Below are 24415 nucleotides of genomic sequence, written 5' to 3'. Positions count from 1 at the left end.
TTTGGGTGAGCACAGCTGGCCAGCAGCTGGCTCCAAGCTGGAGCCAGCACCCAGCCCAGCTGGCTCTGCCCAGCCTCTCCTCCTCCTGCCCAGGGTGAGCCCAACTCTGCCTGCCCATCCCACTGGTGAATGAGGCAGCTTTAGCCCCGTGCATCCCCTCCCTGAGCAGGAGCATTGTCAGAACCCAGGACATTGCTCTGGCTGCCCTGGGTGATTCCAGACCCTGGCAGTGGGCTCAGAGACCTTGGCACAGAGTCACAAACACCTGTGCCTTTGATTTTAGCCCATGGAAACAATTACCAACTTTGTGTGAGGATTTACAAGCCACAAGAGTTTGAGTAGAATGATAGTGAATTTGTCACAGGGTGAAAAAGTAGAATTTTTGGGTTTTAGAATGGGGGCTCAAGAGGCAAGATGGAGGAATCTGGGTGTGACCTGTCCTTCTTCTTCTTCTTTTCCTCCATCTTCTGCTGGAATGGTGACACTTCTGGATTGGTTTAGAGTAGAGACAGACTGTCTAACATAGGTGATAGGTATTAGAAAATTATTGTAAATAAAGTACATGTAATTTTTAGTATAAAAAGCTAACACCACCCCAAGGGCAGGGACTGTGCCACAACCCGACCTGCTGGACAGATCTCAGCAGGTCAGAGAAAGAATGGAACAGATAAGAGAAAATAAACAACCTTGAAAAGCAGAACTGAGGAATCTCAATTTCTTCTTTGGTCGTGGGGCTGGGAAAAAAAAAGACTTTCTGATACCTTGGAGATCATCCCAGCCACAGAACCCCGAGAGAGGATCCCAGCAGGGCTCACTCTGGTGCCTGCAGCGCCAGCTTGGCTCCAGGAGCATCCATGGAGCCACCAGAGGGGCAGCTCTGGCATGGCTCTGGCTCTCCATCACATCCTGCAATGCTGTGAGTGTCTCCAGAGCCTCCAGTGGGAATCCTTGTGCAGGGAACAGCTCCTGTTCGTGGTGCACGCCGGGAGAGGACACTCAGGGAGCCCTCAGAGAGACAAGCAGCCCTGCCAGATGTCTCCCATAAAGCTGCAAGTACTTTATTTTAATAATAAGCCTTAATGTATTCATTAAAGGCTCCCAGTGACCTGGGATGAATTTCCCCACTATTGTAAAGGGCTGTGGGAATCTGGAAACCGCTGCATTACAGTTAATAACTTTAATTTTACAAGGCCCAAAATAGACAACTGAAAAAATACACAGACTCACTGTTTCCAATTAAGAAGGGATTTCTTCTAATTCCTCTGCCACTGGCGCTCTTGTTTAGCAAACAACAGCTACAGAAATTCAACCATAGACGGGGGGGAAAAAGCAAACTGAGGGAGCTGCCTTTTGCATCTCTGCTACAGGAGATGAGGAAGGAGCTGGGACTCTTCCTCCTCACTGGGTTATCAGAGCATGGAAGGGCCACAGAGTGGTCAGCAACAACAAACCCACCCCAGGGCAGGCAAAGATAAAACTTTCACACCTCCTTCATAAGTGGCTTTGATCCAAGGGAGATGATTTCCAGTCCATCTTCTCCCCGTTCTCTCCCAGCTAGGATAGTTCAGGGGGTTTGGTGGGAGTCCTGGGGTGCTGGAAAACCACCCCAGGAAGGAATATTTAAGAAGGTCAGGAAGGAATATTTACCTCTCCCCTCAACCAGCTTGGCAGAGATTGCCATGGATTTATTTTGCCTCTTTCTTTCTCTGTCAAATCAAGGGTAGATGGTTACCCAAGGGGAAAAATACCCCAAATCTGGGAACCAAAACCAAAACAATCCAACCTGTTTTTTTGTTTTTTTTTTTTTTTTTTTAATTCCTGGGAATCCAATGCTTAACAATCCAAATATTTTAATTTTCTGTTCAGTTCTTTTGGGTTTTTCAGTTAAAGCTGGAGCTTTTTTTTCGAAAAGAGGCCTGACATTTTATGCAGAAGCATTAATTTTGTGGCAAGTCAAGCTGCTGGACCTCGCAAGGAAATTCTGTGATTCCCTGCAGCAACCCACTGTCACAGACATCTTTTATGGAAAATCCTTTCCTTAGGATTTTGCCTCCTGAGAAGCTGAAAGGCCTCAGGAACAAAATGTAAACATTGGTTATCTGCTGCTGTGGAATGCAACAGGTGCATCTGTGATTGGTCTCATGTGGTTGTTTCTAATTAATGGCCAATCACAGTCACCTTTGTTATCATTCTTTTTCTATTCTTAGCTCGCCTTCTGATGAAATTCTTTCTTCTATTCTTTTAGTATAGTTTTAATGTAATATTTATAATAAAATAATAAATCAAGCCTTCTGAAACACGGAGTCAGATCATCCTCGTCTCTTCCCTCAACCTGAGACCCCTGTGAGCACCATCACAACCCACCCTTGGGTCCCTCCCATCACTGCTCTGCCCTTCCCAAGAGCTGCCTATGAGCAGCACTGACTTCACCCTGGAGCACACTGAGTTTCCCAGCCAAACTGATAAAAAGAAAAATGCTTTTCATATGCCTGGACTCGATTTCCTCATAAATAAGATGGAAATTGGGGAAGGGGGTTGTCAGAGCAGTAGGTCATCCATCAGAGCCACACTGAGAATGCTGATCCAGCCCTGCTCCAGGAAAGCAACTTTATTTAGGAAAGCCAGCAGGCACATCCCTGCTCTCTGCTGAAGCCCCTGAGAGCCAGGTAATTAAAGATATCTAAATGCCTAAAGGGCCAGATAAGACCTTGAGGGCAAACCCAGAGCTTCAGAAGGTATTTAGGCAAAGTGCTTTTAATGGAAATTAAGAGCTTATTTTTGTGGGCAGGTTCTTGAAGTGCACATGTGCTTTAAAAAAAAAAAAAAAAAACAACAAACAATAAAAACATTTCTAGTGGCTTTCCTGAAGAGATTCAGACACACAGGTTGTGTATCAGTGCTTGTAAACCTTCCTGTTATCCCAGAAAACCCAACCTCCAGCCTGGTTGTGGTGTTTCCACTCTAGACATCCCCAAAACTTCTAAAAATGTGGAAAAGCCAAACTGCTGTGCCTCACCTACACCCCCAACAGAGCCACAAGCAGCACAGACCTTCCCCAAATTTCTGTGCACACATTTCCTACTCCTGCCTGCTTTGCTACTGCCTTTCTCACATCAATACCCTGACTAAGCTGCTTGAAAAATTTCCATCCAAACAGTTCATAGCAGGTCATTCTTCAGTCAAAAGCAGATTTTTTTGGCTTTTTTTTTTTTTTTTTTTTTTTTAAAGCACAGAAAATATTTTTGTGGAAATTTTCCTGACTTGTCTGAAATGTCAAAAGAACTAGAAAAATGAAATAGAGTTTTGGTCTCAAGCTGCAAAAAATCTTGGTTATAAACAAAAAAAAAAAAAAAAAAAAAAGCAATTTACATGGGGTTTTTGAGTGAAAATTTAACTTCCAGAGAGAATAAATTGTCCTGCTTTCAATAAATTGTTCCTGGTGTGATGGGTACACTCAGATTTTCAGAACAGCCTGCCTCCAGGGATTATTATTAAGGAAATTAGCTGTTGTGCAAAAGGGAAGGAGCTGGTTAGAGCCTGGCAACGGAGCAGAGCAAGGATAAATGCTGATGTTACATTCCCAGCCAGGCTCCAGCATTTTGTGTGTTTATCAGCGACCTGGGTGCAAAACAAGGTGGGCACAGAGGACAAAAGCCATGGGGGCTCAGGATGCCACCACCCCAAGGTGCTCCTGTCTGGCGGCACTGGGAGCAGTCAGGGGACACAGCTCCAGCCTTGTCATTGCCTCCCAGGGGTGATTTCTGCATCATCACCCATGGAAATGCCCAGCCTTGCCCTGCTGTGGCCCCATGGGGGTGTTTGGCTCCATCACCCTGTGATGCTGAGAAGCCTCTGGCACAAGATTTTAGGGCGTGAGGAGACATTTCTCCTCTCCAGATCCAGCCCTGCCATTCCCAGCCCATTTTGGGGGGCTCAGGCCTCTCCCCCAGCATGGGAGCAGGGGATCCACACGCCCTGCAGGCTCCAGGCAGAGCCCCCAGCACCCATCTGGGTTACAAGTGAGCATCCAACTCTCCCTCCCCATCTGGAGCCCATGTACAGCAAGTGGCAAGATTTATATTGTGCTGAAGCATTCCACAGTTTTGAGCACAGAAATGATTGAACTCCAGATGTTAACAAGATGCAGGACCCTTTTTTTTATTATTAAAAACGTGATTTCTTGTTTTGCTCATGACAAAACCCATCAGATTAACTTATTAGGAGCGGAACTGCCATCAGGCTGGTGGGAGCAAGGCTGCCTGAGAGCTCAGGGGAACTCCAGGCTCCTTTCTGTGCAGCCACCCCTGCACTGGACCCAGAGGTGTCCAGTGACATTGGTGACATTGCTCCACACTGGCACTGCTGGGATGTTGGTGTCCCCGTGCCTCAGTTTCCCCATTCCTTAGGGAGAATGAAGTGAAGTGACACATAATTCTAATTCTCTTCAGGAGGCTAATACTGAGTTTATTAAAAACCCATTCCTTTTTATACACTGTTCCTATACAAGTGGACCTGATTGGTCATTTAATCAACACCCTTTAATCACTGGCTAATTAAGAAGACACCCTTTGGTAAATATCTCATGAGAAAACAACTGTCCAAAACACCAGCTGCAAGATTGCTTTAATTCTTTCTCTCAGCCTTCCCAAAACTCCCCAGAACAATTCCTGGGAAAGTTTATCTGCCTTTCTCCCTCTGACCAGGCTGTCAACATCCACACTCATGCTCCTCTGTCCACCCTTGGGAAGGGCAACGGGGATGGAGGATGTGGGGCTGGCATGACCCAGCAGGCAGCCCTCACACCCCAATTCCCTTCAGGAGAGCCCCACAGCACCTTAAATTAAATAAATTCACTGCCCATCACAAAGGAAACAGATTTCCAACTCTCTTTCCAAACCCAACCACCTCTGCAAGTCCCTGGTGACGTTTTGCTGGGACCATCCTGCAGCAGTGCCAACATCTGTATCCCAGAGCAGGGGCTGGGCCTGGCTGGAGCTGTCACATCTTGGCTGCTTTATCACAGGAACTTTATCTCAAGCCCATAACACACACGTCTTTGCACCACGAGATCAAACAGGTGTGGGATGGCAGCACAGCCTGCTGTCACAGCACGGCCCCCAGCAGCCTGGGCTGCTCCCCGCTGTGCACACAGAACATGTTGAGGCTGCGCCATGCAGGAGATCACATCTGCTCATCAGCCTGGTGGTATTGAGCCACACCAGCTCAGGAAACTCCCCAGCACAAAGGCAGCCTCTCCTGCTAATCCGTGGAGGCACAGCATCCGTAGGGGTGCACACATTTCCACTTCCCCAAGCACGTGGCAGCTCTAAGGACAGTGACATCTCTTTGCTCATGGGCACAAAAACACTTCTGGGCAGTGCCAGTGTCCTGCTTTGTAGGGGGATACAGTAGGGGTAAATGAAGGTGGTATAGAATGTAATCTTATCCCCCTAAAGAGTTGCAGCTGGACCAATTACTAAAGATTAGGAGCAGGCTTGTAGCAAATAAGCACAAGTATTATAAAAGAGTGGATTGGTAGGAATCTGGAGTCAGATGGCTGCTGCAAGGACCAGTCAGTGCTTAGAGGAGTTGCCTACAAGAAACATCAAGGAGTTGTGAAACTCTGGGGATATGAAATCCTTGCACAATAATGATAATAGAACTCTAGATATAGAAGATAACAAATGGTGACCCCGATGTGATTCAGGACTAAACCATATAACCCCGTAGATTTGGGGAAGCAGGATTTGACCATATAACCCCATGGATTCGGGGAAGCAGGATTTGAATACTTAACTATTGGCAAAATATATCAATTACAGCTGTTGGTGTTTATTAAATATGAGTACTTTGTAAACTGAGAAAAGCTATAAAACTGAACTAACATTTAGAAATATATATATATCTGTACTATAATATGCTGTTTGAACATGTGTATAACTCTTAGTTCTAAATGAAATGTATAAATATGTCATAGTGTCAATTTCTTTGAATGTCCTTCTAGAAATGCTGCAACTCTTTAATTAAAAGAAAAAGGGGGAATTGTAGGGGGATGCAGTATGGGTAAATGAAGGTGGTATAGAATGTAATCTTATCCCCTAAAGAGTTGCAGCTGAAGCAATTACTAAAGATTAGGAGCAGCCTGATCTTAACAGGCCACACCTGTAGCAAATAAGCACAAGTATTATAAAAGAGTGGATTGGTGGGAATCTGGAGTCAGATGGTTACTGCAGAAACAGTCAGTGCTTAGAGGAGTTGCCTACAAGAAACATCAAGGAGTTATGAAACTCTGGGGATATGAAATTCTTGCACAATAATGATAATAGAACTCTTGCTATAGAAGATAACAAATGGTGACCCCGATGTGATTCAGGACTAAACCATATAACCCCGTAGATTTGGGGAAGCAGGATTTGACCATATAACCCCATGGATTCGGGGAAGCAGGATTTGAATACTTAACTATTGGCAAAATATATCAATTACAGCTGTTGGTGTTTGTTAAATATGAGTACTTTGTAAACTGAGAAAAGCTATAAAACTGAACTAACATTTAGAAATATATGTATATCTGTACTATAATATGCTGTTTGAACATGTGTATAACTCTTAGTTCTAAATGAAATGTATAAATATGTCATAGTGTCAATTTCTTTGAATGTCCTTCTAGAAATGCTGCAACTCTTTAATTAAAAGAAAAAGGGGGAATTGTAAGGGGATGCAGTATGGGTAAATGAAGGTGGTATAGAATGTAATCTTATCCCCTAAAGAGTTGCAGCTGAAGCAATTACTAAAGATTAGGAGCAGCCTGATCTTAACAGGCCACACCTGTAGCAAATAAGAACAGTGGTATAAAAGAGTGGATTGGTGGGAATCTGGAGTCAGATGGCTGCTGCAAGGACCAGGAACAGTCAGTGCTTAGAGGAGGTGCCCATGAGAAACATCAAGGAGAATGACTCCGTGTTTCAGAAGGCTTGATTTATTATTTTATTATATATATTACATTAAACTATACTAAAACAATAGGAAAAAAGGTTTCATCTCAGAAGGCTAGCTAAGAATAGAAAGGAATGAATTACAAAGATTTGTGTCTCAGACAGAGAGTCTGAGCCAGCTGACTGTGATTGGCCATTCATTAGAAACAACCACATGAGACAAATCACAGATGCACCTGTTGCATTCCACAGCAGCAGGTAATCAATGTTTACATTTTGTTCCGGAGGCCTCTAAGCTTCTCAGGAGGAAAAATCCTAAGGAAAGGATTTTTCATGAAAAGATATCTGTGACACTGGGGGTGCTACGCACCCTCTTGAACTTCCCCTAAATTGACTGAACATGGAATTTTTCATTCTGAGAACAAGAGAATCAGGTGGAAGGAAAAACTGTAGCCTTCCACTTCTTTTTTTTTTTTTTTTTTTTGAGGAAAAATCCCATAAACCTTTAATCCTCCTCCCTTCCCCAGAATCATTCATCATCTGGGAGAAAAAAATCTGAGTGCAAATGCAGTCAGGCAGTGCTGTGAGTGAGCACAGGACATGAGCACCACTCTTGGGCAGCAGCAGCAACTCTGGGAAAGCCCATATTGACCATCTCACCTGAGCACAGCTGCTGGCTTTGTCTGCAGTGGACAAACCCCTGCCTGGCAAGGTCCATTGGGCAGGGGCTCTGCAGCATTTGAGGCTCCCAGCTCTGCTGACACAAATAATTTCTTCCCCTGTTCTTGGCACGGTGTGTTCTGCTCAAACACACTTCAAAGAGGCAGCTCTGCAGCAAGAATGCTTCAAAAAATATAATATTTCCATCTGTTATTCCAATAGCTTATGCTGTGGGTCTCTCCTGGAGGACTTATTTGCCTTTCTTTGCTCCTGTTAGATATAAAAAATATTAAACCAGCAATGCCTGACAGGTCCTGTTCCCCTGCAGTTCTGCACCTCAGTGTTCTCCAGGGAGGAAGGTGCAGGCAGGGAAGCAGTTTTTCCTTAAAGGCAGTAAAATCCAGCTTTATTTGTGCCTTGAGGACAAACAGCACCTGCGTGTGCTCCTGGGGATGCCCAAATTGCAAAGCAGCCCCAGCAGCACCCAGGGGTTGAAGGCACAGGGTGCTGGGCATTGGGTGCTGAGCTGCCACAGCACTGAGGACACCCCCAGCACCCCTCTGCTCACCTCCTGTTCCTCACAAACCTCAACAGCCTCTGCCTTACTGCCAGCTGAGCCCAATCTGGAAGCAAATTATTGGGTGGGAAAGGGGAAAACAGGCAGAGGGCTGCCTGCAGGACTCCCTTAGCTGGGAAGGCAATGGCCAACAGCACAACAGGCACAGAGAGCTCTCATTCACATATTGAGCTCTTGTTTTGTGCTATGGACAGAGGAGACAAAGCAGGCTCTGGGTTCAATGCACCTTGAGGACACCTGAGGGCTTGCAGGAGCTGGATGTTCCTTCCCTGGTTGCAATAAGGACATTTTAAGGATGCTGCAGTGCTGGATCTTCCCCTCTCTGTGGTTTGTTTGGTCTGAGAGGGTTTCTCCCTTACCCCCTCCCTGCCCTTTTCTGCCTCCCCATGCAGCCCTTCCCTCTCTGGGTGACCAAGGACACTCAAAGCCAGCTGTTGTGGCCACCTGAAGAAGCCAGACTCACAGGGAAGGTGTGCATGAGAGCAGCAAACCTTGCCCCCATCACTTGTGGGCAAGGTGCCCTGTTGGGTGGTGCTTGTCTCAGTCACCTGCTCTGTCCCACAAGCAGAAAAACCATGGGGAAAAGCAGCTTTCCCAAGCTTCCCAGCACAGCAGCCCCACTCAGCAGATCCCTGGTGAGCAGGATACTTCCCCAAGATCCATCTTCTCCACTCAGAGAGAGTCACTAAGGGAGACAATTTTTCAAAACAGATTCAGGGATTCAGAGCAGCAGCATGCAAGACCTGAATCCCCTCCTCATTTCCCATTCTGTGGCCCAACTGCAAAGGATTCCCAGCCCCCCTCAGAAAGCTGCAGAGATGAGAACTTCCACTTGTGAGCCACAGCCAGAACAAAATGAGCCTTTATTTTTAATCTGGCCCATTATTAGTCACTATTTAGTGCTCCCAGGTGTCCTGTATCAGAGGCACATGCCTGGGTAAGCAGCCACCAGAGGCTGCACTGTGCCATGCTGCACGAACCAGGGCAGAAGGGATCCTGAGAGCAGCTCAAAACCCCAGATCTCATCCCCTCCAAGGCCTCCTGAGCCCAGAAGGTTGTGCCCCATCTCTGCACACACCCCCAAAGGAGAAGCACAGAGCTATTGTTGTTATTGTCCCCCCCAAATTCCACAGCCCCAAGTGTAACCCAATCCACTCAGCTGGAAATGGAGCTTTTATTGCATCCTGAGTCATTCAGAGCTCCTTTTTATAAAAGCAAGATTATTGTCCCCACTTCCCCAGTTTAACCAGCTCCTTCTGACACCAAACCTTTCCCTGCCATCCCTCCCTCTCCATCAGACCCAATGGAAATCCCACTGAAGCTGCTCCTGGGTACCAGTGTGACGGTGGTCACAGGGGTCTTATGTTGAAGGAAGAGATGAGGATCTGACTCCATGCTTCAGAAGGCTTGATTTATTATTTTATGATATATATTACATTAAAGCTATACTAAAAGAATAGAAGAAAAGGTTCTCAGAAGGCTGGCTAAGCTAAGAATAGAAAGGAATGAATCACAAAGGTTTGTGGCTTGGACAGAGAGTCTGAGCCAGCTGGGCTGTGATTGGCCATTAATTAGAAACACCTAATTAAGGATGCACCTGTTGCATTCCACAGCAGCAGATAATCAATGTTTACATTTTGTTCCTGAGGCCTCTCAGCTTCTCAGGAGGAAAAAATCTTAAGGAAAGGATTTTTCATAAAAAGATGTCTGCAACAGTACCACTACAGAGAGGGTGACACCTCCACCCCACTTCCACCCATTTCACATCAAGGATGATCCCAACCTTAAAACACTCCCATGGTGGTGGCAGAATGAGGCCACCACGCTCTGTGGCAATGTCCCCTCTGTCCCTGGCACATCTCTCTGTGCCCTTGCAGTACAAAGCTGTCTTGAGACAATGTCTGCAGACTTGGGCTAACCAAAAAAAAAAAACAAACCCAAAACCAACCCAAACCACACACTAAATGTTGAGTTCAGAGTCTGTGAAAGGTGTGTTGGCCATGTTTGTCAAGGTAAGGGGGAATGAAGGCCCTGAGCAGGGCCCAGTTATTATTTTTAAATGAAAGCTCAGGTTTTGCCACATATGAAATCCATCACGCCTTGAGCCACATAAATACATCAAGGGGTCTGGATACTTGAAGTTCCTTTTTCTCAGTTCAGTAACAGTGGCACAGATAGGGAGCCTGAAATTTCAGATGGCTCTTGCTCAATAATTTTGTCAGCATTTGTGTAATAGTCATCGCTGGCAGTTAATATAACTCACAGCAAACGCCAGATTGATGTTTAACAGTGTTAAGATGCAACCTATAAAACATATGCTTGTGTAATTACACTGATAAGTTTCCAATCAGCGACAACAACAACAAGAAAAAAATCTGTCCACAGATCCTTACACAGAATTGGAAAGATCCCAGCAGATTTGCAGAGGGGGTTTAGGAGCAGAACACAGGGAGGTTCAGGAGGGAAGATGGGCAGGGGAGGAGCAGCAGGACTCTGTCTCCATCCTGCTGGACCACCCTGTGCCAGCCTTTCCCTCTGCCTGATCTCATGCCAGGCTCTCCAACCCTCTCACCTGATGGGCAAAGGCAGACACAGTGCTGGGATCCATCCTGACATTCCCTTCATTCTGAAGGCTGAATGGAATTGAGGGATCCAGGTGGATTTCCCATGGGGCTGGGCAGTTTCCCAATACAAGGATGGAGAAGCCTGTCTTAGACACATTTTGCCCAATTTAGTACTTAAATAACATCACTGGAGCACTGGAAATGCCCCAGCAGGGCCATTTGCAAATATTTTCCTCAAGGAATTATTTTTTTAAAATGCTATATTTTGTAAAATAAGCATCGCTCAGGATGCAACCCATTTGCAAATATTTTCCTCAAGGAATTATTTTTTTAAAATGCTATATTTTGTAAAATAAGCATCGCTCTGGATGCAACCCATTTGCAAATATTTTCCTCAACGATTTTTTTTTTAATGCTATATTTTGAAGAATAAGCATCCCTCAGGATGCATCCCTCGGGATACATCCCATTTGCAAATATTTTCCTAAAGGAATTGTTTTTTAAAAGGCTATATTTTGAAGAATATAGCATTTATTCTTATTCTTATTCTCTTATTCTTATTCTCATTCTCATTCTCATTTATTCTTCTCATTGAAGAATAAGCATCCCTCAGCAGGACCATTTGCAAATATTTTCCTCAAGGAATTATTTTTTTAAAAATGCTGGATTTTGAAGAATAAGCATCCCTCAGGATGCATCCCATTCGCAAATATTTTCCTCAAGGAATTTTTCTTTAATGCTATATTTTGTAGAATAGGCATCCCTCAGGATGCATTCCTCAGCACGACCATTTGCAAATATTTTCCTCAAGGAATTGTTTTTTAAAAATGCTAGATTTTGAAGAATAAGCATCCCTCAGGATGCATCCCATTTGCAAATATTTTCCTCAAGGAATTTTCCTTTAAATGCTATATTTTGTAGAATAAGCATCCCTCAGGATACATCCCATTTGCAAATATTTTCCTAAAGGAATTGTTTTTTAAAAGGCTATATTTTGAAGAATATAGCATTTATTCTTATTCTTATTCTTATTCTTATTCTTATTCTTATTCTTATTCTTATTCTTATTCTTATTCTTATTCTTATTCTTATTCTTATTCTTATTCTTATTCTTATTCTTATTCTCATTCATTCTTCTTATTGAAGAATAAGCATCCCTCAGCAGGACAATCTGTAAATATTTTCTTCAAGGATTTTTTTTAAATGCTATATTTTAAAGAACAAGCATCCCTCAGCAGGACCATTTGCAAATATTTTCCTCAAGGAATTGTTTTTTAAAAATGCTAGATTTTGAAGAATAAGCATCCCTCAGGATGCATCCCATTCGCAAATATTTTCCTCAAGGATTTTTTTTTTTTTTTAATGCTAGATTTTGAAGAATAGGCATCCCTCAGCAGGACCATTTGCAAATATTTTCCTCAAGGAATTGTTTTTTAAAAATGCTATATTTTGTAGAATAAGCATCCCTCAGAAGGGCCAGCTGTCTTTTTGGGGTTGCCTCACTTCACTGCACCCTCCCTGACCTTCACCAGCTGCGCGCAGAGAGCAGCAGATCCTGGGCTGTCCCATGCTGGGTGCTTGGAGAAGAGCAAACACCAAAGCATCCTGCACCTCCCAGCACCTCCACTCCTTCCCAAAACAAGCTCTGGCCCTCCAGCCGTGGCAGACTTGCACAAAGCAGCCAGCAAAGCCATGGCACAGAAACCAGCCCTCACATTCCAACATCCAGCCAAGCACTGGCATCATCTGCAAGCAATTAGAAAATATAAACACTCACAATGAAGCTCGGGTTCCTATACTTAGCAAGGCTTTAATGGGCTTTTCTTCAGCCAGAAAAAAACCCTATTAGAGTGATAAATTAGTGGCCTTTTTTTTCCTAAACCAGCGTGAAACCTTACAATGGAAAAAATGACAAAAGGAGAAACATGCCCATTTTTGGCAGCCCTGGCAGGGAAGAGGAGGGGATGAGGAAGCAGGAACCAGCCCAGCAAGCAGAGTGGCTTTTCCCCAGTGTGCCCTCACCTGGGGGCTCTCAGCCCATGCCAGCCCTGGGCACAGCAGCCACCACAAGCCAGGGTGTCCCTGAGCCTGTCACCAGCTCCAGCAGAGCCAGCACAGCCTGATACAGCTGAGCTGGGCTCAGGAGCACCCTGCCCTCCACCAAGGCTGTCTCCCAGCACCCCAGAGCCCTGCTGGCTCCCCATCTCTGCCAGAACCTCCCAGAGCCTTCCTGGCTCCTCAATTTCTGCCAGAACCTCCCAGAGCCTTCCTGGCTCCCCAATCTCTGCCAGAACCTCCCAGAACATTTCTGGCTCCCCACTCTCTCCCAGAACCTCCCAGAACCTTCCTGGCTCCCCAGTCTCTCTCAGAACCTCCCAGAGCCTTCCTGGCTCCTCAATTTCTGCCAGAACCTCCCAGAACATTTCTGGCTCCTCAATCTCTCCCAGAACCTCCCAGAACATTTCTGGATCTCCCATCTCTGCCAGAACCTCCCAGAACATTTCTGGCTCCTCAATTTCTGCCAGAACCTCCCAGAACATTTCTGGATCTCCCATCTCTGCCAGAACCTCCCAGAACATTTCTGGCTCCTCAATCTCTCCCAGAACCTCCCAGAGCCTTTCTGGCTCCCCACTCTCTCCCAGAACCTCCCAGAGCCTTCCTGGCTCCCCACTCTCTGCCAGAACCTCCCAGAATTTTGCTGGCTCCTCAATCTCTCCCAGAACCTCCCAGAACATTCCTGGCTCCCCAGTCTCTCTCAGAACCTCCCAGAGCCTTCCTGGCTCCTCAATTTCTGCCAGAACCTCCCAGAACATTTCTGGCTCCTCAATCTCTCCCAGAACCTCCCAGAACATTTCTGGATCTCCCATCTCTGCCAGAACCTCCCAGAACTTCGCTGGCTCACCAACCTCTGCCAGAACCTCCCAGAACATTTCTGGATCTCCCATCTCTGCCAGAACCTCCCAGAACATTTCTGGCTCCTCAATTTCTGCCAGAACCTCCCAGAGCCTTTCTGGCTCCCCACTCTCTCCCAGAACCTCCCAGAGCCTTCCTGGCTCCCCACTCTCTGCCAGAACCTCCCAGAATTTTGCTGGCTCCTCAATCTCTCCCAGAACCTCCCAGAACATTCCTGGCTCCCCAGTCTCTCTCAGAACCTCCCAGAGCCTTCCTGGCTCCTCAATTTCTGCCAGAACCTCCCAGAACATTTCTGGATCTCCCATCTCTGCCAGAACCTCCCAGAACATTTCTGGCTCCTCAATCTCTCCCAGAACCTCCCAGAACCTTTCTGGCTCCCCACTCTCTGCCAGAACCTCCCAGAACATTTCTGGCTCCTCAATTTCTGCCAGAACCTCCCAGAGCCTTTCTGGCTCCCCACTCTCTCCCAGAACCTCCCAGAGCCTTCCTGGCTCCCCACTCTCTCCCAGAACCTCCCAGAGCCTTCCTGGCTCCCCACTCTCTGCCAGAACCTCCCAGAATTTTGCTGGCTCCCCAATCTCTGCCAGAACCTCCCAGAATTTTGCTGGCTCCCCACTCTCTCCCAGAACCTCCCAGAGCCTTCCTGGCTCCCCACTCTCTGCCAGAACCTCCCAGAACATTTCTGGCTCCTCCATCTCTGCCAGAACCTCCCAGAACTTCGCTGGCTCACCAACCTCTGCCAGAACCTCCCAGAACATTTCTGGCTCCCCACTCTCTCCCAGAACCTCCCAGAACCTTTCTGGCTCCCCCATCTCTGCCAGAACCTCCCAGAACATTTCTGGATCTCCCATCTCTGCCAGAACCTCCCAGAACCTTCCTGGCTCCCCAGTCTCTCCCAGAACCTCCCAGAACATTTCTGGCTCCCCACTCTCTACCAAAACCTCCCAGAACATTTCTGGCTCCTCCATCTCTGCCAGAACCTCCCAGAACTTCGCTGGCTCACCAACCTCTGCCAGCTGCAGCCTGGGCTGTGCTCATCTGAAATAAGCCCCAAGGAGCAGCAGCTCACACAGGAAATTGGGTTGACAACCCCAAAGTCTGTTCTAGGATGAAATGGCCTCACTTTGTCATGGAGCAGAGAGGGAGGTGCTGCAGGTGGGTGCTCCAAGGTGTCACAGCCTGGAGAGATGGGACCTGGAGTTGTTGATGCTTCAGATACCTTGGGTTTTAAGTGTTTCTGTTCTGCTTTGGTGTGCAGCTTTCAGCTTTAAGTGTTACTGGGATCTTTTCACAGGGTGGTGAAGACAAAACAATCCTATTCCAGCTGGAGACTCAAGGATAATCTCTTCAAACTTAAGGCCCAAAGCATAAACAACGTGAGAAGAGGAGTGTGGGCAAGCAAGCAAGGAGGGTGAAACTTCAGAATTTGAAGCTGTTAATTGGGCAGTTAACAGTTAACTCCTATGTGCAAATGGACTAAAACTTATAAAAATGTGAGATCTTGTGACCAATCCCTCTTTTTCTTCCATCTTGGAGCCATCCAGGTACTGCCAGGGTATGGCTTTTGAAGGCACTGCAATAAATACACATTTTATTCCTCTGAACTCCATCCATCCTCTGTTCCAGCTCCTCGAGGCATCACCTCCACACAGATCCTTGCCTGGGCACGCTGGTGCCCCTGCCTGGCACGGCCCCAAGTGCTTGTGTAGGATTGCACATGCATGAGGTCAATGGAAACATGGAAGGAGCTGCTGTGGTTTGGCTCCCAGGGGCAGCCAGAGGAGCGTGATCTTCCCTTGCCCCAAAACAAGTCAGGGAAATTGATGAGAACAGCCTTTCTTGTGGGTTATTCTGGCAGCACTGGGGCTGCACAGGACCAGGGGTAAGATGACACAAGGCCGTAAAACATGTCAGAGCAGCAGCCACACCATGAGAGTCTGTGCTGGGCGCTGCAGCCCGACCACAGGCTGAGTCAGCCATCCCTGAGCTGCCTCCAGCACAGCCCAGGGCCATCAGACACCTCCAGGGAAAGCTCAGCATCCCCCACACCGAGCCCTCCTTTGGCATCACCCCCTGCTTGCCACTTTCTGCTGTCAGGTACAGGCACCAGCCACCCTGCAGAGCCACCAGCTGGCCCAGAGCCCGTCTCTGAGAGCCTGAATGAGGGATGTGGGCTCTCCAAAATGCAGTTTATTCCATCCAAGGTGTTACAGCAAGACAGAGCTGTGCCCACAGCTGTCAGCTCCAGCTGCAGGCAGGCCTGGACACCCTTAGTTTAGGTTACAATGCATTATAGACTTTTCTTTTGGTTACAATGCATTATAGACTTTTCTTTTGGTTACAATGCATTCTATACTTTTCTTTGTTGAGCATCTTAATACAGCAGAACCAATCTATACCTTAACTTTTATCTACAGCCTGTCATAACTGCTATAATTACCATTTTCATGTTACTGTTCTCCAATCACTAAAAGTCAGTACATTACAGTTTAAGCTAGAAGTTTATTTTCAGTTTTCTTGCAGTGGGAAATTCTGAGACCTTTATTCTACTTGCAACTTTGCTGCCTTGTTTGCCTGTGCTCTCTGCTTGGTAAAAACATCTTCTTGTTTGGGGTGGGTTTATCCTTTGCTCTGAGCCATAAAACCCCTTCTAACTAACACACCCTTTGCCTCCTTGGTTATCCAGTAAGACTGGCTCAGCAATTCTTTTCTTCTATATCAAAACTTGCTTCCATCTCTATTCCTTCATCAGACTCTGTCACAGGCATCTTTTATGGAAAATCCTTTCCTTAGGATTTTTCCTCCTGAGAAGCTGACAGGCCTCAGGAACAAAATGTAAACAATTATTATCTGCTGCTGTGGAATGCAACAGGTGCATCTGTGACTGGTCTCATGTGGATGTTTGTAATTAATGGCCAATCACAGTCAGCTGGCTTGGACTCTCTGTCTGAGCCACAAACCTTTGTTATCATTCCTTCCTATTCTATTCTTCTGATTAAATCCTTTCTTCTATTCTTTTAGTATAGTTTTAATGTGATATATATCATAAAATAATAAATCAAGCCTTCTAAAACATGGAGTCAGATCCTCATCTCTTCCCCAATCCAAGAACCCTGTGAGCACCATCACAAGACTCTACATTCAAAAATCTTTCTGCTAAGCATCCATATGTGTGAAGCTTTCTTGTCAAACTTTCATCCTTCCCAACACCCACCAAAACCCCACCAATCCCATACAGACCAGCCTGATACCCCAAAAAACGCTCAGCAAGCCAGAGCCACCCTTCCCCCTGTCCTGTTCCTTTCAGGACCCATCCTACAAACATGAGTCCCCTGTGCTCACAGAGCATTTAATACCTCTGCACTCAAATGAGGAGAAAAAATGAGTGCCAGGGGACAGGGAGATGGTTTGCATCACTTCATCAGCATCCCCAATAAAGCAGCTCTGCGGAGGGTAAGACAGCAGAGTTCAGCAGATTTTATCAATAACATCTCGGAGCCCTGCTGCGTGCCTGAGAGAGTTGCCATGGTTATTGTGACAGATTTACTATCATTGTAACTTAATGCACCATAATAAGGATCTGCATAGTTATTATTGTTTTACAATGATAACTGTAATTCGACCGCAGATTTATGACTAAATTTGTAACGTTGCTGCGATGTTCTGGGAAGGATTTGGAGCAGGGTAATTCACATGCTTTCTCAGAATATAGAAAGAAAAAGAGATCTTGGTCGGTGCCCTTTTCTTTCCTTTTAATTGCTTCTTTGAGAATAATTTTTGTGGTCTGGTTACTGTTGGTTTGGGAGAGGGTGCTCTGTCAGAGGCCATGCAGAGAGGTAGCTGGAAAATGGGATTTTTCCACTGCAAAATTTATCCTGGGGGAAAAAAAAATATTTCCCAAAGTCTTTCAACAGAAAGTTGCAAAAAAAAATTTCCCAAGTGTTGCCAGCTGGGAGGCAGACACAAAGCACAGGCAAGATGAACAAAAATGGTCAGACTTTGTTCAAAAAGAACAACTCCAGCAGCATGGGGAGGGCTCTGCACCACCTTGGAGCTGGGCAAAGACCATGGGGCAAAACCAAGCACCTTCTCCCATATGTGGGGCTGAGACCCCATAACCTGCCCCAGCCCACCCCAGGGTCCTGGCAGCCCCATGGGATCCTCTTGGAACAGCTCAGCACAAATTACTGCCCAAAAACTCAAAACAGTGTTCACTGATGGATTACTGCTCAGATATGGAGTGATTTGAAAAAGCAAAGCTTTAGACAAGGATTTTTTGGCAATTCTCAGGGCACAGGACCCACATCATGGGTCCCACACCTGCAGCTCCCCAGGATGGGGAGCAAGCAGCTGGTCCCCAAGGGAAAACAAAAGAGGATCCAAGCCTGAAATACAACCAGGGTTTCCATCAGGCTCCCTTGCACCCTCCTCCCAAAGCTCTGCCCTGCTTGAGGGCTTAGCTCCTTCTTGGATTTCATCACAATTGCAACGCTGCCCATTACCCCACAAATTTATGGGGAGCCCTGATGGTTTAACATCCCTTTTTCATTCTGCCCAGGCAGCCCATTGCCCCCAGGGGCTGTGGGATGGTTAACACCCCCTGCATGCCAGAGGCACCCACACTGGGCAAACTACAGCAGAAATGGGGCAGAAAAGGGGCAAAAAGGGGCATTTTCCCAGCCCCTTCTTGCTGCCCACTGGGGAAGGCTCTCAAGGTTTTCTAAGGAAAACAAACCAGTCTGAACCACCCATTTGGCTTCCATGGCAAGCACCCAGGCCAACACCTCCTGCAGACACTCCAGGCTCAGCACATCATCCCAGATTCCCACTGTACATTGGTCTTTCTAAGGACACACGGACACAGCACGCACAGGTCACACCCCTCCAGCTGAGCAAAAGGGGGTTTGGGTCAGCAATCCATGCTCTGGGACTTGGAGCCTTTTGGGTTCCTTACTGGGGATTGCTTTCCTGAGTGATTTATATCTTTTCCCATTGAAATTTTCCCATGTATATATTTTCCCCATTCCATTCCTGAATCGGGGATGGAGTTTTCTATAGCCCCCCACCCACACACAGACCACCGAGTGCCCCTTCTTGGTGCTCCTCATGGAAAAGCTGCTCTGCCTCCACTTCAGAAGTGTTCCTGTCTGCATGGAGGAGCCTGAAGCTTCCCTGGAGCTGTGGGGAAAAGCTGGGAAGAGTGGCAGAGGCTGGGTGCTCCCCCTCCCAGCAGTGCTGTGTGTCAGAGCAGGTTACATCACACTCCCCCGCCACCACCACTCCTGCTTTCGGGCTGATATATGAGAGTAAATATAGGAAAATCTCCTCATAAAATTAATGGAGGCTGCATGAACTCACAGATCATAAACTCAGAGGGGTTTGCAGCTCGCCTTTTGGGGAGGGGGAGGGCTCAGAAGCAATTTAGCAGAGGGGACTAATTGACAGCAGTTGCTCCAGCATATCCCACACCCCCCTTCCCCATTTTTGGGAGGATTTAGAGGAACACAGAACTAAAGTCTCACACACAGGGCTGGAGCAGGCACCCATCAGCTGGAGATCAGACCCAGCAAGGTGTGCTCCCATCAAGGGCTGTGGCCAAGCTGTGCTCTCAGTGACATCTCTGTGCTCTCAGTGACATCTGAACTGTGTTTTCAGTGACACCTCTGTGCTCTCTCCTGCCCAGAGCACAAATCTCAGATGCTGAAGGCCAAAGCACGACCAGATCTGTGAGCGTGTTCACAGGGGTTCTTGGATGAGGGAAGAGACGAGAATGTTGACTCCATGTTTCAGAAGGCTTGATTTATTATTTTATGATATATATTACATTAAAACTATACTAAAAGGATAGAAGAAAAGGTTTCATCAGAAGGCTAGCTAAGAATAGAATAGCAAAGAATGATAACAAAGGTTTGTGGCTCGGGCTGAGAGTCCAAGCCAGCTGACTGTGATTGGCCATTAATTAGAAACAGCCACATGAGACCAATCCCAGATGCACCTGTTGCATTCCACAGCAGCAGATAATCAATGTTTACATTTTGTTCCTGAGGCCTCGCAGCTTTTCAGGAGGAACAATCCTAAGGAAAGGATTTTTCATAAAAGATGTCTGTGACACAGATCCATCCATGCTCAGGGGGTTGCTGACAGCACAGCACCTCTCGTGGCTGGGGGGCTGCAGGGTGGCTGATGATAGGACTGGCCCATGGACCCAAGCTCCCCAACACACCCAGCAGTGGGGACCACACAGGGGACAAGGCTGAGGTGCTCCTCCCAAGCCCAGCCTAGGAATTCCCCTGAAACCCTCTTGGTACAATCAGGGATGTTTTGAGACCAGCTCTCCACCACTGGCTCCCCAGCACATCCCTAAAGCCATCCTGTGACCCCAGCGTTGGTGGCCACAGCTCTGCCACAGCAAACACCCTTTCCAGCACCTGCCTTCTGCCTCCATCCCCTTCCCAACCCACAGAAAACCTTTGCTGGACCACCTCCACAGCATCAGCAAGGCCAGTCCCTGTGTCCAGGCACCTTTGCTCTGTGCTGGGTTGTTCAGTGCATCTCATATCTTGGGGCTTTTCATGGCACAGCCCAGAGTCTCATGCAAAGGGCAGTAAATTATCACTGCTGCTCAGAAATCTGCCCCTACTCCCCATTTCTCTACAGGATACTGGCTTGCTCTGCCTGGTTAAGGGCCAGACCCACAGATCCAACTGCCCAAGGAAACCCTTTGCCACATCAACACCAAGTCAGCTCAGGGCTGTGCAGGCACCAAGACCTCCCTTGGTCACCTGTCGCAGACATCTTTTATGAAAAATCCTTTCCTTAGGATTTTCCTCCTGAGAAGCTGACAGGCCTCAGGAACAAAATGTAAACATTGATTATCTGCTGCTGTGGCATGCAACAGGTGGGTCTGTGATTGGTCTCATGTGGTTGTTTGTAATTAATGGCCAATCACAGTCAGCTGGCTCGGACAGAGTCTGAGGCAGCTGCCTTTGTTATCATTCTATTCTATTCTATTCTATTCTATTCTATTCTATTCTATTCTATTCTATTCTATTCTATTCTATTCTATTCTTAGCCAGCCTTCTGAGATGAAACTTTTTCTTCCATTCTTTTTAGTAGAGTTTTAATGTAATATATATAATAAAACAATAAATCAAGCCTTCTGAACATGGAGTCAGATCCTCGTCTCTTCTCTCACCTGAAAACCCCTGTGAACACCTTCACATCCACCAGCCCTCAGGGGAAACCCAACCACCCCAGCTCCTAAGCAGCCTCTTGGTCTGGCCCTGCTCAGGTTTACTCCCAGTGCCAAATGCAGGTTTTTTTTTGCTGTTTTCTGTCCAAAATAATCTTGGTCCCCATCTGCTGCCCCAGCTGTGACTCAAGCTCTGCCCCAGCCTCAGGCTCCCACTTGCCTCCTGCTCCGACTCAGGCAGCCATGAGCACCAGCCCCAGCTCCTTTCAAGTGGTTTGGGGCTCCAGCCAAGGCACCAAAGCAAAGGGATTTAGGCACCACGCTCCCTGGAGCATTCAGCCTGGCTGCCAGCCTCAGCTTGCCCCAGGGGGCTCGGCAGGCTCAGCTCTGAGGCATCATCATCTGGTGAGCAGGCTGTGCCACCACTGCTGGCACCAGGAGCAACCCCCGGACAGTAATGGGGTCCAGGTACATCACCCCACACACCTTCTGCCTCCAACACAGCCAGCTGGCCCCTTTGGGGCACCCCCTGCATCCTCAAGGCATCACTGAGGACCCTCTGCCCTGGGTGCCCCTTCTGCATTCCCCAGGCTGCTGGAGGGAGCTTTCAAATAAAACCATGTCTAAATAAGGGCTCCCCTTTCCAGAGAGGCAAAGCCCACAAAATGACACTGGCAATGAGCCATGTGCAGCCCTCCTCCCTTCACCTTCCCACAGCTCCTACTGTTGCTAGAAGTGAAGGAGGGTAGAGACGCTTCCCTTCCCTTTTAGCATCCCTCAGGTGGTTCCATCAGCCTCTCCCTGCTGCCTGGCTCAGGGATGCCGACCCCACCTGCTTCCCAGGGAGTTGATTTAGTCCCCAGGTGGAGCTGATTCGCAGGTGAAACCCCTGGGACGAGGGGGTGCAGCGCTGCTGATGGGCTCCAGTCCCAAAACAACAGAGGGGAAAAGGAGGAGGATGGCTGGGCTAGCACTGAACCACAGCTGGGGCTTGAACAGAGAACAGCAGACCTGTCCCCTCCCCAGACCGGGCCCATAAAGCTCTGGGACATGTTCCCCAGACCCCCTCCATCTCAGGTCCCAGGGAAAGGGGAGCCTCAGTGCCTGCGGACAGCGGAGAAGCCGGCACGGAGACATCTGTTCCCCATCCAGCAAGCAGCGTCTTCCTGATCTGCCTCTTAAAAAATTACAAGGCAATTTGGAGTTTCTATTTTGTACTTTTGATTTGCCCAAACACCTGAAACATGAGCTCTCAATCCAGGATCAAAGGCTGTCTCTAGAGCAACACAGACAGCGATATCCACCGCCGTATTTATGTGTGATTAGAAAGGCCTGCATGGCAGAGGGGATTTGGCAAGGCTGCAAAGACTGAAACTCCATCCCTTGGAGAGGCAGGGAGCTGGGGGGTGATGTCCTGGCAGGTCAGGTTTAGTCCCAGCCCCTTGGGTGATTCCTTGCAGAGGGAATGTCTCTCCTGTGTCACTTGTCCCCTGTCACTCCTGCCTGTAGTGGTGGGTGGGATCTCTCATCCTTGCTTTGCTCTGTTTCTGGATAGGTGCACACACATCCCACATGCAGAGGGATGCTGCAGTGTGGACACAATCCTGGTGGGATGAAAGGCACTGGGAACAAAGCCAGGCCATAAAAGGGTTAATGGTAATCAACAAAGTCATTAATGAGCTGGAGGGGAGGGGTCTTCCCAAGCTCTTCTGGTCCAGCTTGTCCTACTTTGAAAAATCCCAGACCCTGGACCCCTGTGGGCTGGGGTTTTGCATCATCTAAATAAACTGGGAGAGGTTCAGGCCTGTGAACAGATGTGGCCAAGGCTCCTCTCCCATGGAAAGTGTGGCTGAGTTGCTGTAAATAACCAATGTTAATCTGCCCCCTTGTCCAGTACCACTGACACGAGGGCAGACTGGATCCCTGGAGAGACCCTGGCTCTGGATCTGTGTCTCACATGGGTTCCTGCTTCCTGCCACTGCAAACTGCTTCAGAAGAGCTGGAATGGGTTCCCAGGATAAGGGAGCAGTAGCAGGGCATGCTGTTTGTGGGAAAGGCAGCCCTAAAATCAGGAGGCTGTGAAGAAAGCTGCCCTTTCGCAGGTGGTGGGCCAGAAAACACCCTCGTTGTGCTGAGGGGTAAATCAGTGCCAGGGATGGGTGCATTAGGTCAGGATCACCACAATCTGGTCCCTCCTGCCATGGGACAGAGCAGCAAGTCACCCCATCACCCTTAAACATGAGCACCAGGGAGGGCAGGAGCACTCCAGACAGCAAAACCTCCATGAAATCTTTAACTTTTAACCAAGCCAAGCTGATGGAGACAAGTCCCACCTTCCCATGGGATCACATATCTATTTATAATCAATAAATTTCCATGAAAAAGTCTGAAAGTATGCATGATGCAACCCCACTGCTCCTTTACTGGAAAATGTGTTGTTTGTCGGGTTTTGGTTGGATTTGTTTTTTTTTTTTTTTTGCCACAGTTTCCTCACACATTGAGGCACCTTCAGAGAAGTGCTGGGAAAAGCTGCCCAGGAGCTCTCTGCAAATCAGGGCGTGCTCCTGCCCTCCCAATTCACAGGCATTTAGCACTGGGAATGAGCTGGGAAGAAAATTTGCCACAAATATTTTCAGCAAATTATGAAGTCTTGGAGAAAGCAGATTTCAGTTCTACTGAGAAATTCATGTTTTGACAGATGTTTTAAATATTTTTTAAAGAATTTCATTTTTTTTAACTGAAACTGAAGGAGGTCCTGAAACCAAAGACTGGGCCAAGAAAAGAAACCTCAGAAACATTCTGCTTTGAAAATGTCTCAGTAAAACATTTCCTTTTTCCCCTCTTCCCCAGTTCAACAGTTTGGGGAATGGAGATGAATTCACAGAATTTCATCTTCTCTGAGTCCAACCCTTTTTTAAGCCTGGAAAATGTTTTGACAGAGAAATGCCTTCCCTGCCCCACTGAGTCCAAGTCCTCTAAGAGTGAAGGGGTCTTCAACCTCCAGCACCCTGGAGTGGTTTCCATGTAAACTGTCTGAAAACAGAGTGTGGCATTCCCATTTTCTGAAAAATCCCTTTGCCCAGAATTTTCTCCTGGGAAGCTGAGAAGCCTCAGAGGAAAAGGAAAACAAATAATTATCTCATTTGCTTCTCCTGTGTTTTGCTGCTTTGGAATGTGGTTGGAGATTGTTTACCCAACAGGTGATTGTTTCATTGGGTTCCTGGTGTGAGTTGTTTTCACTCTTTGGCCAATCAGTGCCAATCTGTGTTGGGACTCTGGAAAGAGTCATGAGTTTTCATTATTCTCTTTTTAGCATTCAGTAAGTATCCTTTCTGTAGTCTTTAATATAGTTTGGTTTAGTATTCTTTAATTCTTGTATTAAAGTATCTAGTATTTAATATAGCATTCTATATTACAGTATCATAAAATAATAAATCAGCCTTCTGAGAACATGGAGTCAGATTCATCATTCCTTCCTTCATGAGGGCACCCTGCAAATGCAATAACAGAGATTTCCAGATTTTATAAAACCTCAGGGCTTCCCACTTCCCAGGTACAGATCAGCCCCTGGGGC

This window comes from Melospiza melodia, chromosome 11 (genome assembly GCF_035770615.1).
Source record: "Melospiza melodia melodia isolate bMelMel2 chromosome 11, bMelMel2.pri, whole genome shotgun sequence".
NCBI classification, from domain to species: Eukaryota; Metazoa; Chordata; class Aves; order Passeriformes; family Passerellidae; genus Melospiza; species Melospiza melodia.
Note: the sequence above shows the minus strand (reverse complement) of the source record.